Source organism: Ziziphus jujuba, chromosome 11, assembly GCF_031755915.1.
Source record: "Ziziphus jujuba cultivar Dongzao chromosome 11, ASM3175591v1".
Taxonomy (NCBI): Eukaryota; Viridiplantae; Streptophyta; class Magnoliopsida; order Rosales; family Rhamnaceae; genus Ziziphus; species Ziziphus jujuba.
In genome coordinates, this window is record NC_083389.1 from 1,108,181 (window position 1) to 1,122,982 (window position 14,802).

At 36.4% G+C, this 14,802-nt stretch overlaps 1 pseudogene; it reads right to left on the reverse strand.

The window, feature by feature from the left end:
• Positions 1-12,381: 12,381 nt before the first annotated feature.
• LOC132799838 (NAD(P)H-quinone oxidoreductase subunit 2 A, chloroplastic-like) lies at positions 12,382-13,504 on the reverse strand (annotated as a pseudogene).
• Positions 13,505-14,802: the final 1,298 nt, after the last annotated feature.

Sequence of the window (14,802 nt, forward strand, 5' to 3'; positions counted from 1 at the left end):
TTATTATCACCAAAACCGTCACCCGACCCTGTTTTGGCTTTTATTGCTTGTATGAGTAAAACAGGCCTTGGTTCTTTAGATGTGGCCAACCCCTCTTGACTATGACTTATTCCTTGTATGAAGACAGCAAGATTTTCCTTCAACGTCTTGGCTTGGGCCCTAGTGATCGGTCCCACCTTCATCCGTAACGGATCGGCACCCCAGCGGGTTGTCGGTTGTATGGGTTCGGGCGGATTCGCATCATTCCCCTCCTCTTGAAAAGGATTTGTCCTCAAATCGAAGTCATCACCTGCAGCAAAAGGAGACAAATCAGCAACATTTAAGGTAGCACTAACATTATACTCACCCGGTAGATCAAGTTTGTAGGCATTGTCGTTTATCCTCTCCAAAACTTGGAAAGGTCCATCACCCCTCGGCATGAGTTTTGATTTCCTTTGTTCGGCTATATATTTGAATGTCATCAAAATAAACAACCACAAATTTACCAATAAATGGACGCATTACATGATTCATAAGCCTCATGAAAGTACTAGGTGCATTGGATAATCCAAAAGGCATAACTAACCATTCATACAGCCCATATTTAGTTTTGAATGCGGTTTTCCATTCATCACATTCTTTATGAAGTTTATTAAGTTCCTCATGCTGCCCCTGCTTAGAAATATGAGAAAAGGATAATATAGTAAAATACAGTAAAGCCAGCAAAGAATACAGCAAATTTTGGCCTTGCTTCCCCTTGTGAGCAAACCACTATGTTGTTCGGCTTTGAAGCTACTTTAGCTGGTTTCTATGACTCATCCACCATATGAATTGAACGTATAAGAATGGGGATCCAATTCATACAATCCGACCTCCATATTGGTACTAAAAACGTCATCCGGGCCCGTTTTGGCTTCTATTGCTTGTATGAGTAAAACAGGCAATGGTTATTTTGATATGGACAACCCCTCTTGATTATGACTGAGTCCTTGGATAAATACAGCAAGATTTTACTTGAAATTCTTGGCTTGGGCTCTAGTGACTGGCCCCACCTTCATATGTATTAGATCAACACCCCAGTGGGTTGTTGATTGAACGGTCTTGGGTGGATTCGCATCAGTAATCTTGCTAGAGACATTAAGCAGAGTCCTCAGTGCCTAAAATCTAGTCTTTCTAATTGGCTTTATGAACACATCCACAAGGTTCTCCTCCGAATTTATACATTCCAAAGAAACTTATCCAAGATCTTCAAACTCCATCAAGGAATCATATTTCACCATAATATGTTTTGTTCTTCCATGTTGTACCAGATTCTTGGCTATTGAAATTGTTGAAGTGTTGTCACATTTGATGGTGGTTAGACTTCTCAAGCATGACCAAGATCTCCCATCAATTTCCTTAACCATATACATGGGTTTGCACAAGTTGACCAAGCAATGTATTCGGCTTTCATGGTACGTTGAGCCATTGTGCTTTGCTTTTTTGCGTTCCATGAAAAAGGACCACTCCCAAGTGAAAATAATTAGCCCAAAGTACTCCTCATATCATCAATACAGCTCACCCAACCACTATCTGAATAGCCAACAAGCTTTAACTCATCATTTGCTTTATACCAAACTTCATAATCACTACTACCTTTAAGATACCTAAGAACTCTTTTGGCACCTCTAAGATGAGTTGGGGGGAGGGGGTGCTTGCATGTATCTTGAAGGTGCACACACGGCATACATAATATCTGACCTAGATGGGCACATATAAAGCAAACTACGAATTAGGGATCGATAAGGAGTAGGATTTACCTTCGGTGTGCCATTCTCCTTTTGGTACTTCTCTACTTGGATCATTAGAATGCTCATCGGATTGCAATCTTCAAGATTAAACTTCTTCAAGAGATCCTTGATATACTTTTCCTGTGTCATAAATATTCCTCTTTGGCATTGCATTATTTCCACACAAAGGAAGTAATTCATAAGACCCAAGCTAGACATCTCAAACTCCTCCTCAAGTTCATGCCTTAGCTTATCCAAATTTCTTAGGTGCTCATGGGTAACTAACAAGTCATCCACATACAAAAAGAACACTACCATGGTTCCTTCAATCCTCACATACGTGGGTTCATTTTGGCTCCTCCTAATAAAGCCATGTCCAAGCAAGTAGCTATCAATCCTTAAGCACTTCAAGGTGGACGTGCTTTGATTTTCAACCATTTTCTTAAATTCCATAAACTTTTCACAAATTTTTGATATGTATGTGAGAAAATAAACCCAACACATCCTAGAATAGTCATCAATGAAGGTAAGAAACTATCTACAACCATTCAAAGAAAACACTCTCGTAGGACCACACACATCCGAATGAACAAGTTATAACTTCTCCTTGGCTCTCCATGCACCGGTTTTAGGAGATGGAAACCTAGTAGACTTTCCAAGTTAACAAACATCACACACATTTTTAAGATCATCAATTAAAGGCATATCATTCACCAAAGCATTAACTAGAGTAACTAAGCATTTTACGCCAAAGTTGAGAAATGGACTCAACTTTACGTTTGAAAGCTTGTTCACTATTTAGTAAATTCAACCTTTTATCCTTCAAGGCAACTTTAAACACCTCATTTCCAAAACCATCCAAAATCAAACAACCATCATAACAAAAGTTCAAAACATATCCCTTTTCAACCAATTATGCAACATTCAACAAGTTTTTAGACAATGAAGGCGCATATAGAACATTTCGGATAAGTTTTGTACCTTTATCGATGTTCAATGAGATGTCTGCTTTTCCTTCTATATCCATGAAGCTTCCATTCCCAATCTTCACCCTTTTCTTGTAGGATCGGTCAAGCTCCACAAAGTTGGATTATTCAAAAGTCATAGGGTGTGAGCAACCACTATTTACCAACCAACCAAGACCACTACTTGTAGCTTTAAGCATGTAACCACATATAAAGTCTCAACCTCATCATTTACCACATTTGCTTGTTGCCTTCCTTACTTGCATACTTTACCAAGATGTCCTCTTTGTCCACACATCTCATAAGTTGCATTCGGTCTGCAACAACACTTGTTTGGTGCATGTCCATACTCCTTGCAATGGGGGCATGGTGGATAACCTCCATGGTTTTGTCGCTATCCTCCTTGTTGTTGCCTTGCATTGTTGTTATTGTTTAAATTGTTGTTGTTGCTGTTAAAACCTCCATAATCGGTTCCTCCTTTGTTCTATTCTTGTTCTTTTTATTCTTTTTTGCTTTGACTATGCATAAAAGTACTTTCCAAAGACTCCTCTTTTCTTATGGCTCTTCTTTGTTCGATTGCTTGGAGGGCATTGATAAGCTCACTCAAAGTAATCTCCTTGATTCCTCAAAGGAAGAAATCTTAGCTTCAAACGTTTTTGGGAAAGTTCACTAATACCTTCTATACAACCCTTTGGTCGGTCAATGGTTCTCCAAGACATGATTATCTAGTCCTAGTGCTTCCTTGAAATTCTTCTTGCAACTCTAACCAAACTTCTCTAGTACTTGTACAAGACATGATTATAGTGAAGATTGAGTCACTCACCAAAGAATGGGGGGCTGTCAAGGCTTTGAATCCTATGGCTATCTCGGTCTCACATGCAAGTTTTTGTGTTGTGTGGTATTTGCTCTCAACTCCTCAACTTCATTGCCTTCTTCTTCACATCCTAAAGTCCAAAAGCGTGTAGCTAGGCTTTCATCTTTATGCTCCAAAAGGAGTAATTTTGGCCTTCAAATTTTGGTGGAGTGGGTGGTGCAAAACTTTAAGAAGCCATGACACAATAACATATTTCAAAGAAAGTAGCTCTTAGGTTGGATTTTTTGTGAGTTTTCTAGCTATATTTTTATACCATTTCAAACCAAAAATGAAAGGAATAAAATAGGGGGTTCTCCCACAAGAAAATAGGCTAGAAAGAAAGCTCAAAAGGTCCCTCAATGGTTCAAACAAAGTTCTGATACCATGTTGGAGTTTGGTGTGGTTTTGGGTTCACTTGGCCAAAAATGTTGTACACAAGGTGTTAGTTTTTTTCACAACCGTTAATCTGATTTTTGGTTTGGTGTTTAGGTGTTTTTTGAGTTTATCTTTGGTATGGTGATGTTGTCATTTGCTATGGTTTTTATTTTGAATGAAGAAGAAGATGAAGATGAAGAAAAAGAGAAGATGTGAGGGCTTAAAACACAACACTTGACAGCACACTTACATTGCATTTCATTCATTTGTTGCATTATATAGATACAGAACTTTGTCTCACACATGTGAAGTGTGTGTCAGACCAAATGGAAATCTTTAAAATTTAAAAATTACACATTTCGACTCAAAATTCTGACACATAACCATTCGACCACCAGCTTACATGTGAGTGCACAAATGTGGCAAAAGTTGGTGAGATTTTGAACTTCAAAAGAGTGTCTCCACTAAATCAAGTAATGCTACTTTGACCTAATGGAAGGCTGGGATATCTCCATCCAAATTACTTGAATTTTGACATGTGGCATGTCGAAATATTAAGGATGAAATCTAGAGAATACGAGGTCCAAAAGAATTGGGTAAGGCCTCCAATTTATCTCAAAGCCGTGGGCCATAACTGCTGGAAATCTCAGCAATTTTGCAAACTTGTAACCTGCATATCTTGGGCTTCCCAAGTCATTTTTAAGTCATTCTTTTTGCTATATTTTCTTTTACATGTCTATTACAACATATACAAGAACCATAATCTGGTCTAAAAATCTAGAATACACCAGTCCCAACGATGGACCTATGTTGCTGGAAACACAATTTCCAGCACATAACCATTTTACAAAAACAAAATCAATAGCCAAAAAAAAAGACAATTCCTAACCTAAATACGACAAAACGTAGGTATTCAAAAGACATTAAAAAGAACATAAGACATAGATCTAAATATTGTTTTAAGACATTCAACAAATATTTCTTGTGAAGAAAGAAAAAGGGTGCAAACCTTGGTGAACTTTGGCTTGCACAAGGTGGCAAGATTACCACCTTTTCAACATCTTTCATGGTATCAGAGCCTATCCTATAGGATACTCCAATGAGCTTTTCTTTGATCCAAAAGGACACTTCTTCATCTATTTCCTCTACTGTTGTACACTCATTAACTGTTCCTTCAGTTTATGATATTACATTGCCAAATTATTCCTTTCCCTACAAATTGGAATAACATAATTATGTTATCTACAATTCACAAATACTGCCAGCAATTCTCGGATATAATCTTGAAACCTTTATTAATGGAAGTCTTCCAGTTCCACCAATCATCACTATCATAAATGTCACTCATAATGTTGAAACAATCCAAATGGTTGAACTCAATCCAGCTTATCATCAATGGCATAGAATTGATTAGGCTATAGTTGGATGGATTTTACCTTCCATCTCACCTGACATACAAACTCAGGTAATGAAAGCCTTCAATTCTCTTACTGCCCATCAACTTTGAGCTCACTCGAACATTTTTTAGGCACTCAATCAAAAGCCAAAATAATGCAGTTGAAAATTCAATTTTAGTCAACAAAAAAGGATTCTGTGTAGATTAACTCCTATGTTTCAAAAATGAAAAATATTGCCGACTCTCTAGCAATGGTAGGATTACCTATATTTGATGAGGATTTCATTTTGCAGCTTCTTGCTGGCTTACCTCTAGAATATGATGCTGTTGTTGCCAACATAAATTCTAATCATACAGCCATGGCAATAGAGGAGGTACATTACTTTTGACTCAATAGGTTAGAATTCAATAGGCCACACTATTGGCATCCTTTCAGCTCATAGAGCTAATGAACAGTTGAAGAAATTTGAGCCTAATCGTACCTATAATTCTAGTCGAAATTTTGATAAAAAATGTGGCTTAAGTGGACAGCAACAAAATCAATGAACAACTTCTACGAGAGGACGAGGCAAAGGCCATGGTAGATTCAATAGTTCTAATGCATGTATATTCTGCCAGATATGCAAGCTTGCTGGTCATACAGCAGATCAGTGTTGGCATAGATTTAATGATACTTACACAACTCCAAGTAATACAAGTGCGTGCTATGTTTCCCCTGATGTCACATCTAATCCCGATTGGGTACTTAACAGTGGTGCTACCAACCACATCACCACCAATCCATCCAACATAACCAAAAGAAATGACTATTTCTGTAAATACAAGCTTGTAATTGGTAATGGAGAAGGTTTGCCAATCTTTCTTACTGGATGCTCTTCCCTTAATACTAGTACTAGAACAATAAAATTAAACAATATGGTTTATGTTCCATAAATCACAAAGAATTTATTAAGCATATCTACTTTCACTGGTGATAACAATGTTATAGTGGAATTTACTAATCAGTTTGTTTTTGTGAAGGACAAGGACATGAAGAATATTCTTCTCAAAGGCTTACTTAAAAATGGACTCTATTGACCTTTACTTCCAAAAAAATTAAGCGCTCATCCTAAGATTTTTATTCCTTAGTTTAATAATGTCTATGAACATGTTTCTGGACCTTTGATATGTCCTCAGCTTTCTTTACATAAACTATGGCATTATCGCTTAGGCCATCCTAATTCACTTATTATGAATAAAGTTGCATCTAAGTGCAACAAATCTTTCTTTGTTAGTACTTCATGTGATTCTTTTTTATCATCTTGTCAATTAGGAAAAAATAAAAGATTGTCTGCACCCCCAATTAAATCACCTAAAGGTTATAAAAATTATTTATTGTTTGTCGATAATTTTTCTCGATTCTCTCGGATTTTCCCAATAAACTTAAAATCTGAAGTTACAACATTTTTTTTTCAAAAAAATGGTTGAAAATTTACTCAAAAAAAAAAAAATCTTCAGTCAGATTCGGGGAGTGAGTTTCATCCACTCCAACCAATTTTAAAACAATTTGGTACTATTTTTTAGCACCCATGTCCCCATACTCACAATCAAAATGGATGAGTCGAGGTAAACATTATCATATAATTGAGGCAGCCTTTTCACTTTTAGCTCAAACCTCCATGCCATTTCACCATTGGTGGAATGCATGTTCTACTGCCACTTTTTCAATCAATAGACTTCCCTCAAAGGTTTAGAATGTTTCAGTCCTCGTTGTAAAAATTATTTAATCAACCTTTTGATTATTCTCTCTTGAAATGCTTTGGGTTTGCATGCTTTCCTTTTCTTTGTCCTCTGTTTCTTCGACTCTGCTTTATCCCAAATGGAATGGAAACTGAATTTCCTGTGTTAATGGCCAATAATACCTAGTCTCTTTTACCTCCTCACTCTTCTCACAGATTAGTTGGTAATAAATGGGTTTTTAACTTAAAAAGGAATCTCGACGGAACTGTTTCACACCTCAAAGCGAGGCTTGTAGCTAAAGGCTTTCATCAATAACCCAGTTTGGAATTCAAAGAGACATTTAGCTCGGTTATCAAACCTTTAACCATACGGGTTGTGCTTTCTATTGCCATCTTTTGCTACTGAGACATTCGTCAAATTGACGTGAACAATGCTTTTCTTAATAGTGTACTTCATGAAGATGTATATATGAAGCAACCCGAGGGAGTTGTTGATCCGAATCGTCCTATGCCTGTGTGCAAATTGTGTCATTCCTTATATGGTCTTCGTTAGGCACCGAGGGCTTGGTATTATCAGTTACGTCAAAGATTGTGCAACTAGGGATTCTGTAATTCTAAAATGGACTCATCTTTATTTTTGGTTCACTATTCTGTTGGTGCTATTTGGATTTTAGTGTATGTGGATGATATAATCATCACTGGAGATAATCTAAAACTTCTTGATCAGTTTGTTGCTAAATTGGATAAAACCTTCTCCCTTAAAGACTTTGGTTCTTTACACTACTTCTTAGGAATTGAGGTCCATTGTACAAGCTTGGGAATGCATCTGTCTCAAGCTACTTACATCAATGACTTGGTAAGTAGGACCGGTATGCTTGATTATAAACCTAGTGCTTCTCCGACCAATTCTTTTGTTCAACTTGGGGCTTCTATCGGGAACCCCTTTAAAGATGGTTTTTATACCGCATCACTATAGGTATGTTATAATACTTGACCAATACTCGACCACAAATTTCCTTCGTCATAAATAAGTTGAGTCAATTCATGCGCCACCCAACTAATGCTCACTAGTCAGCATGTAAACGTATTCTTCATTATTTACAAGGCTTCCAAAATTTTGGTCTTCTTCTTCACCCGTCTAGGTATCTTTACATCACTGAGTTTACTGATGCTGACTAGGCATCTTGCATAGATGACCGAAAATCCACCAGGAGTTATTGCATCTACCTTAGTGACTCTTTAGTTTCTTGGTCTACAAAAGAATAACATATTGTTGTTCTCTAGAGCATGGAGTCTAAGTATCGAGTGACATTGCTTCTTCGACTCGAACCAAGGAATCCCTTAGATATGATGCAAAATGGATCTTGTTCTATCGTTGATCAGAGATTTCTCTATGAACAGTATGAATTGGAATTTGAAGAAGGGAAGGAGAAGGAGTGCTCGACCCGTAACAGATTGAGGACAATTTATTCAATCACATAGTTTGGGCTCCTAGAATATGGCACCCTTGGGTTTTTCTATTTGATTGTATTGAAAGGCCCAATGAATTGGGATTTCCCTATTGGGCCAGGTCATTTTGAGCAAGCAAATCATTTATGATGAAGAGGATGGGCTTCAAGAGAATGATTCAGAGTTCTTGTAGAGTGGAACCATGTAGTACCAGATACGAGATGGATCTTCCAAAGAACAAGGCTTTTTTCGAATAAGAGATGTTAAAAAGGCTTCTTACTCTTTTTCCTATTCAAAGATCAGCCCATTGTCTCTGTGTTTTCATATGGAGAATTCTTTACAGATGGAAAGATGTTAGAAGGGCTTCTTACTACCCAAACAGATCTTCCTACATCTACATATAAACGTTGGTTTATCAAGAATACGAAAGAAAAGTACTTTGAATTGGTGATTCATCACCAGAGATGGCTTAGAACCAATAGTTCATTATCTAGGGATGGATGGTATGAACTGCCTAAACAAGAATTCTTGAACAGCGAACAACCAAAGCTATCACTTACTACATCAAAAAAATTCCATTAATGAAAGACGTAAATCCATTGGAAAATCAAAAATACGCATGTCAGATGAAATGGCTGTTGCTATCTGCTACATTAACGAATCATTGGTTTAACTGAATAACTAAATAAAATAGATAGACATTTCTCTTCGTCTAAGGTTGATCGATCTTCTTAATTGACCCCTATATGGATAATACACATTCCAGTTGATCGACTAATTCTAATTGTTTTGAAGCAATCCACAAAGTAGTTTGTCCTATTCAGATATTCACGACCAAGCAGTACTGGATTCTCTTTCAGATAGGCCCTGAAAGGAGAAGAAACCTCCGGTAAAATGCACCCCCTGTAACCCAACAGATAAAGTGGACTCCCCATTCATTAGATAGAGAAGATCACCAAAATTTTGTGATCCATTGCTGAACTTATTCCAATTCACTGAACATTCTCAATATTCAATATTATGCCTTGAAGAGGACTTTAACCAGCATGAGATTTTGAGTCTCAGGTGTCTACCATTTCACCACCAAGGCATCTTGAAAGTGAATCCTATTCCATGAATATGGTATCTCTCCAGTGTGATGTATGGAGTATATGACAAAGGTGGAGTGTTAGAGTATTTCTATTGATTGGTCACATCATATAGGCCTGAATCGGACATCCAATTGCTTCAATTTGAATTATTCGGAGGGTGCCTTATCTTATATTTATATATTATATCAAAAAGATGGACAATCAAACCTATTTCTCGATTCAATAGAAGCCCAAAGAGTTGAAGTGAATAGGGTCCCAAATAACGAGAGATATGTAAAAAGCAGGTTCGATTACGCCTATTCCTAACCCTAAATGGAATGTAATGATGTAGGGATCCATATGTAAACGTAGTATCTATTTAGATACGTTCGAATGACCCCTTCTCATAATTAGAATGTATATAACCCTATTCCGATCTGGTCCAGTATCGAATAAACTTATAATCATGGAATCAACTCGATCATCAGATTATAGATTATAAGTTCATAACCCTAACCCATTCCCATTTTTGGCAGAACAGATCTACTAATTCTTTGATTTCAGTTAGTAAGAGGGATTTTGAACTAAGAAATAGATTCTATAAGCTAAAAAAGGGTATCCTGGGCAATTTCAATAATCGGGTTCATCGATATTCCTGGTATAGTAGATGGTATCACACATATAATCATACTCAATTCGATGGAATTGTTTGATCTTAAAGGGGATCTTCTATAATTTTGCACGTGAGGGGTTATTTCTTGGTTTCGTCTAGTCATTAATAACTTGATTATTTTTAGATAATAGTATAGAAACAACGCTCGTAAGGAGTCCTATTGAAACAAAGAAATATAGGCCTGCCTGCCATCCACAGCAGAATAAATGAAGTTTTCCAAAAAAACCTGCTAGTGGAGAAAAACCTCCTAAGGATAAGAGACATAGGGCTAAAAAGAGAGCCAAAATAGGATCTTTCGTGTATAATCCTACATAATCTTGAATGTTATCAGTTCTGGTATGTAGACCAAATGATACCACGCAAGCAAAAGTTCCTAGATTCATGGAGATATAGAACAGCATATAAGTTATCATGCTTGCATATCCACCATTTGAGTCTCCAACAATTATTCCAATAATTACATATCCAATTTGATCAATGGATGAATACGCGAGCATATGTTTCATGATTGTTTAAGTAATAGCAATGAGATTCCCTAATATCATGCTAAGAATAGCTAGGATTTCCAGAAGAAGATGCCATTTGTTTGATGAGATGTAAAAAGGAATATTGAAAATTCGAGTGGTTGAAGCTAAAGCAGCTACTGTCGAAATAATAGAAAGAAACGCAACAACTGGAATGCAAGAGTCAGATTGAAAAGAGGATTCCTCACTTCTTTCTCTCATTCAAAACCATGCATGATACTTTCATCTCACATGGCTCCTAAGTGATAAAATAAAGAAGAACTTTCTTTTTTTGACTACCTTCCTCACATATTGATGTGATTCCGCCCAAGCCCGCTCAACCGATAAGCAGCTGGGGTGCTGACTCGGCACGGATGAAGACTAGGCCAATCACAGGAGCTCAAATTAAGAGATTTAAGGACAACCTGGGAGTATTTATACAGGGGGTAATCAATCTCAACAGAGCTTGTCCATACTTGAAGATACAAAGCCTATTCTAAGCATCCAAGTGGTGGAAGCCGATACGGACGCGGGTGACGGTTTTAGTACATTTTTTGAGTCCGGGAAGCATGAAATGGTTCCAATGATTTATGGGTTCAATACATATTCCTAAGAGGTCATGGAATCAAGTTAAAGCAGCCTCAAATGCAATAAAAAAGGGCTTGTACGGACAGCTTTAACAATTTGGCCGAATTTGCTGTATTGCTTGCTGGCTTTCCTGTATTAGCCTTTTCTTATTTTTCCAAGCATGGGCAATGTGTGGGGCTTCATATTCAGCTTATTTGCATCCTAAAAAGAATCTAAAAGCTGATTTGAAGCTCAAAGAGGTCAAAGATTGATCAAAGTCAACTTGATCAAAAGGCTAGCATTTTTAGTTTCCTAATTTGTTTTTACTTTTTGTTTTAGGAAACTACTATTACTTTTTGGCTTTTATTTATTTATTTTCTGGACAAATAACTTTAGGAAGGTTTTTATTTTATTCTTTCCATTGTAAATTAATTAATTCCTAATTTAATATAAAGGAATTAATTAATCAAACTTAGATTAGGAAAGGAAGTATAGTTTCGGCCAACTAGGTTTCTTTATGTGTGTGGCCGGTTTTTCCTTTGTTTTTAGGGTTTTATTTCGTGGCTTTGTAGCCTATTTAAAGGCTTATTTTTCAATAATAATACAACTTTGATTTGATTAAGAAAATACTTGTGAGATTAATTATCTATTTGTTCTTTGAGAACACCTAAAACAGCATTAGAGAATTGGTTGTTTTAGCTTGACTTATCAATAGGTTTTCCATCCCCTATTATGGCATCTACATTATACGAAGGTTTCTAATCACAGGTTGGTTAAGGACTGAGGTTCATTCCATTAGAACTTGAACTTAATTAAGATCCGAGCTAATATAATACGGGTTTAGGAGCAGGTCGTCCTAGGTTCGTATCACATATGTATAAGACCGAACCCATTCAAGTTCTAAAAAGGATTATTAATCCTTAACTTTTCAAGGAATCCTTCATTAGTGGTTGTGAAAGACTGATATTTCTCAATCTTTTCGACCTTGGTTTCATAGGAGCACGTAAAAAAGATTGAGAAATAGAACCATCTGATTTGATTTGTTCTCAATTGCTATCAGATGATCATCTTAAGGTGATCCTTTTGTCGATGGATGCGCCTACTACACTCGTAGTCTTTGAAGGATGAGAACCAACTATGTAGCATCTACATCAAGAATTCAAGTATTGTATACATCAGTAGTCCGATCCTTTGTAGGAATTGCCCGTAACAACAAATTTACAATACTTTATCATAAAGAGATTTGTTGTTCCTGACCCTGCTTCACCTTAATTGATATTTGAACAAGTAAAAGTTATGTCTTAGTCCGAGTGGGGATAACATTTCTCTTCTATGTGTCCATGGAGTTTTGAAAAATCCAAACATCTCAGAGATAGATAGAGAGGTAGGAATTTATCAAACGAACCGCACTCCTTCGTATATGTCAGGAGTCCATTGATGAGAAGGGGCTGGGGAATGCTTGAACCCAATTCCTACAGTGATGACAATAAGCAAAATTGAAATTCCTGGGGAGTTATACATTTGTGTATTGATAAGACCATTAACCATTTCTTGAAGCTCGTTCTCTCCTCCGGATGAACCATATAGCCAAGAGAAACCATGAACCATAATAGAAGAGCTTGCCCCACCCATGAGTAAATATTTCATAGTAGCCTCATTAGACCGTACATCTTTCTTGGTATATCGAGATAATAGGTAGGGGCATAAACTGAAACATTCTGAAGCTACAAAGATAGTTATTAAATTGTTAGAACCGCATAAAAACATTCCTCCTAGAGTAGTTATTAATATGAATAACAGAAACTCTGTTATAGCCATTTCTGTACATTCATTGTACTCTACGGATAGAGGAATACATAAAGTTGAATATAGTAAAATAAGAAATTGAAAGATTTTGTTGAAATTGTTCGTTTGGAAATTTCTTGAAAAGCTAATCATAGGTTCGTTTCTCCATTCGAACAGTAGGGCCATTATGCTCATTACTAAACTTGTTGAAGAGATGAAATATAACCAAGGTATATCGTTTTGATCAGAGGTTGAATCAATCATCAGAAGAAGAATTAGGCCAAAAATTAGGATACATTCTGGGAAAATAAACCTTCCATCGAAGAAAAGCAAATGAAAGGCTTTCATAAAAACTCTCGTACAATCAAGAATGAAGTTTTCATTCTGTACATGTCAGATCATCAATTAGTTACTGCATCCAATGTCCAAAAAATCCCAATTGTTTTGAACTTTGTAGGATGGAATTTTTACGGAATCCCCATGAATAGGATCAAACCTTATTCCATGGTATTTACATGAGATTCCTCTTTCTCATTCCTAAACAAGTCCCCAAAAGGGCTTAGTTGATCCATGATTTATGTTTCGTATTTCGTTCCCTTTTTGTTTATTTTGAGAAATATATCGATCAATTCCGAGTCTTTATTTTTCTATAGATTCTTTTCTGATCAAGATGTATAGATCCATGGTTCTATGTGTCTACAGATACTGTTCATGGATTAATGAAAATGTGCAAAAGGTCTATTTGCCTCTGCCATTCTATGAGTCTCTTCCTTTTTACATATGGCATCGCCACTCCTTTTGGGAGCATCCACTAATTCAAAACTTAATTTGAAAACCATATATTCGACCCGAATGTTTTTGGGATGCCCCTAATAACCAACGAATGGCAAGTGCTTTTCCTTGTGTGGATTTTATTTCAATGGGCACTTAATGGGTCGATCCACCTACACGTCTTGCCTTTACTGCTACGTCAAGAGTTACTCCATGTATTGCTTGATGTAAAACGGATAGTGGATTTGTTTTTGCCTTTTGTTGAATCTTTTTCATGGATCGATAGATAATTTGATAAGCCAATGATTTTTTATGTGTTTCAGAATACGATTAACCAACATGTTAACTAATCGATTACAATAAATTGGATCAAATTTTGAAGTTTTTTGTTCTGTAATACATCGACGTGACATGAACTTGAAAGGGGTTCAAGAATCAGTTTTCTTTTTATAAGGGCTAAAATAATTTATTTTGGCTTCTTTACCCCATATTGTAGGGTGGATCTCGAAAGATATGAAAGATCTTGCTCCAAGCCGTACATACGACTTTCATCGAATACAGCTTTCCACGTAATTCTATATGTATCTATGAGATCGAGTATGGAATTCTATTTACTCACTTTAAATTGAGTATCCATTCCCTTCCTTTTCCTGCTAGGAATGGAAATCCTGTATTTTACGTATCCATACAATTGAGTCATTGGGTTTCCAAAATAGTGTAAAAAGAAGTGCTTCAAATCATTGCTATTTGACTCGGAACTGTTCTAAAAAAGTTGGCATTTCAAATTATTTGTTGACATGAACAAAAAGTCAAAGAAAACCTCTGAAATTATTTCAATATTGGACTTTGGACATATAATAGTTCCGAATATAATCTCTTCAGAAAGAAAATCTTTTGTCTCATGGTAGCCTACTCCGTTTTCCCTTACG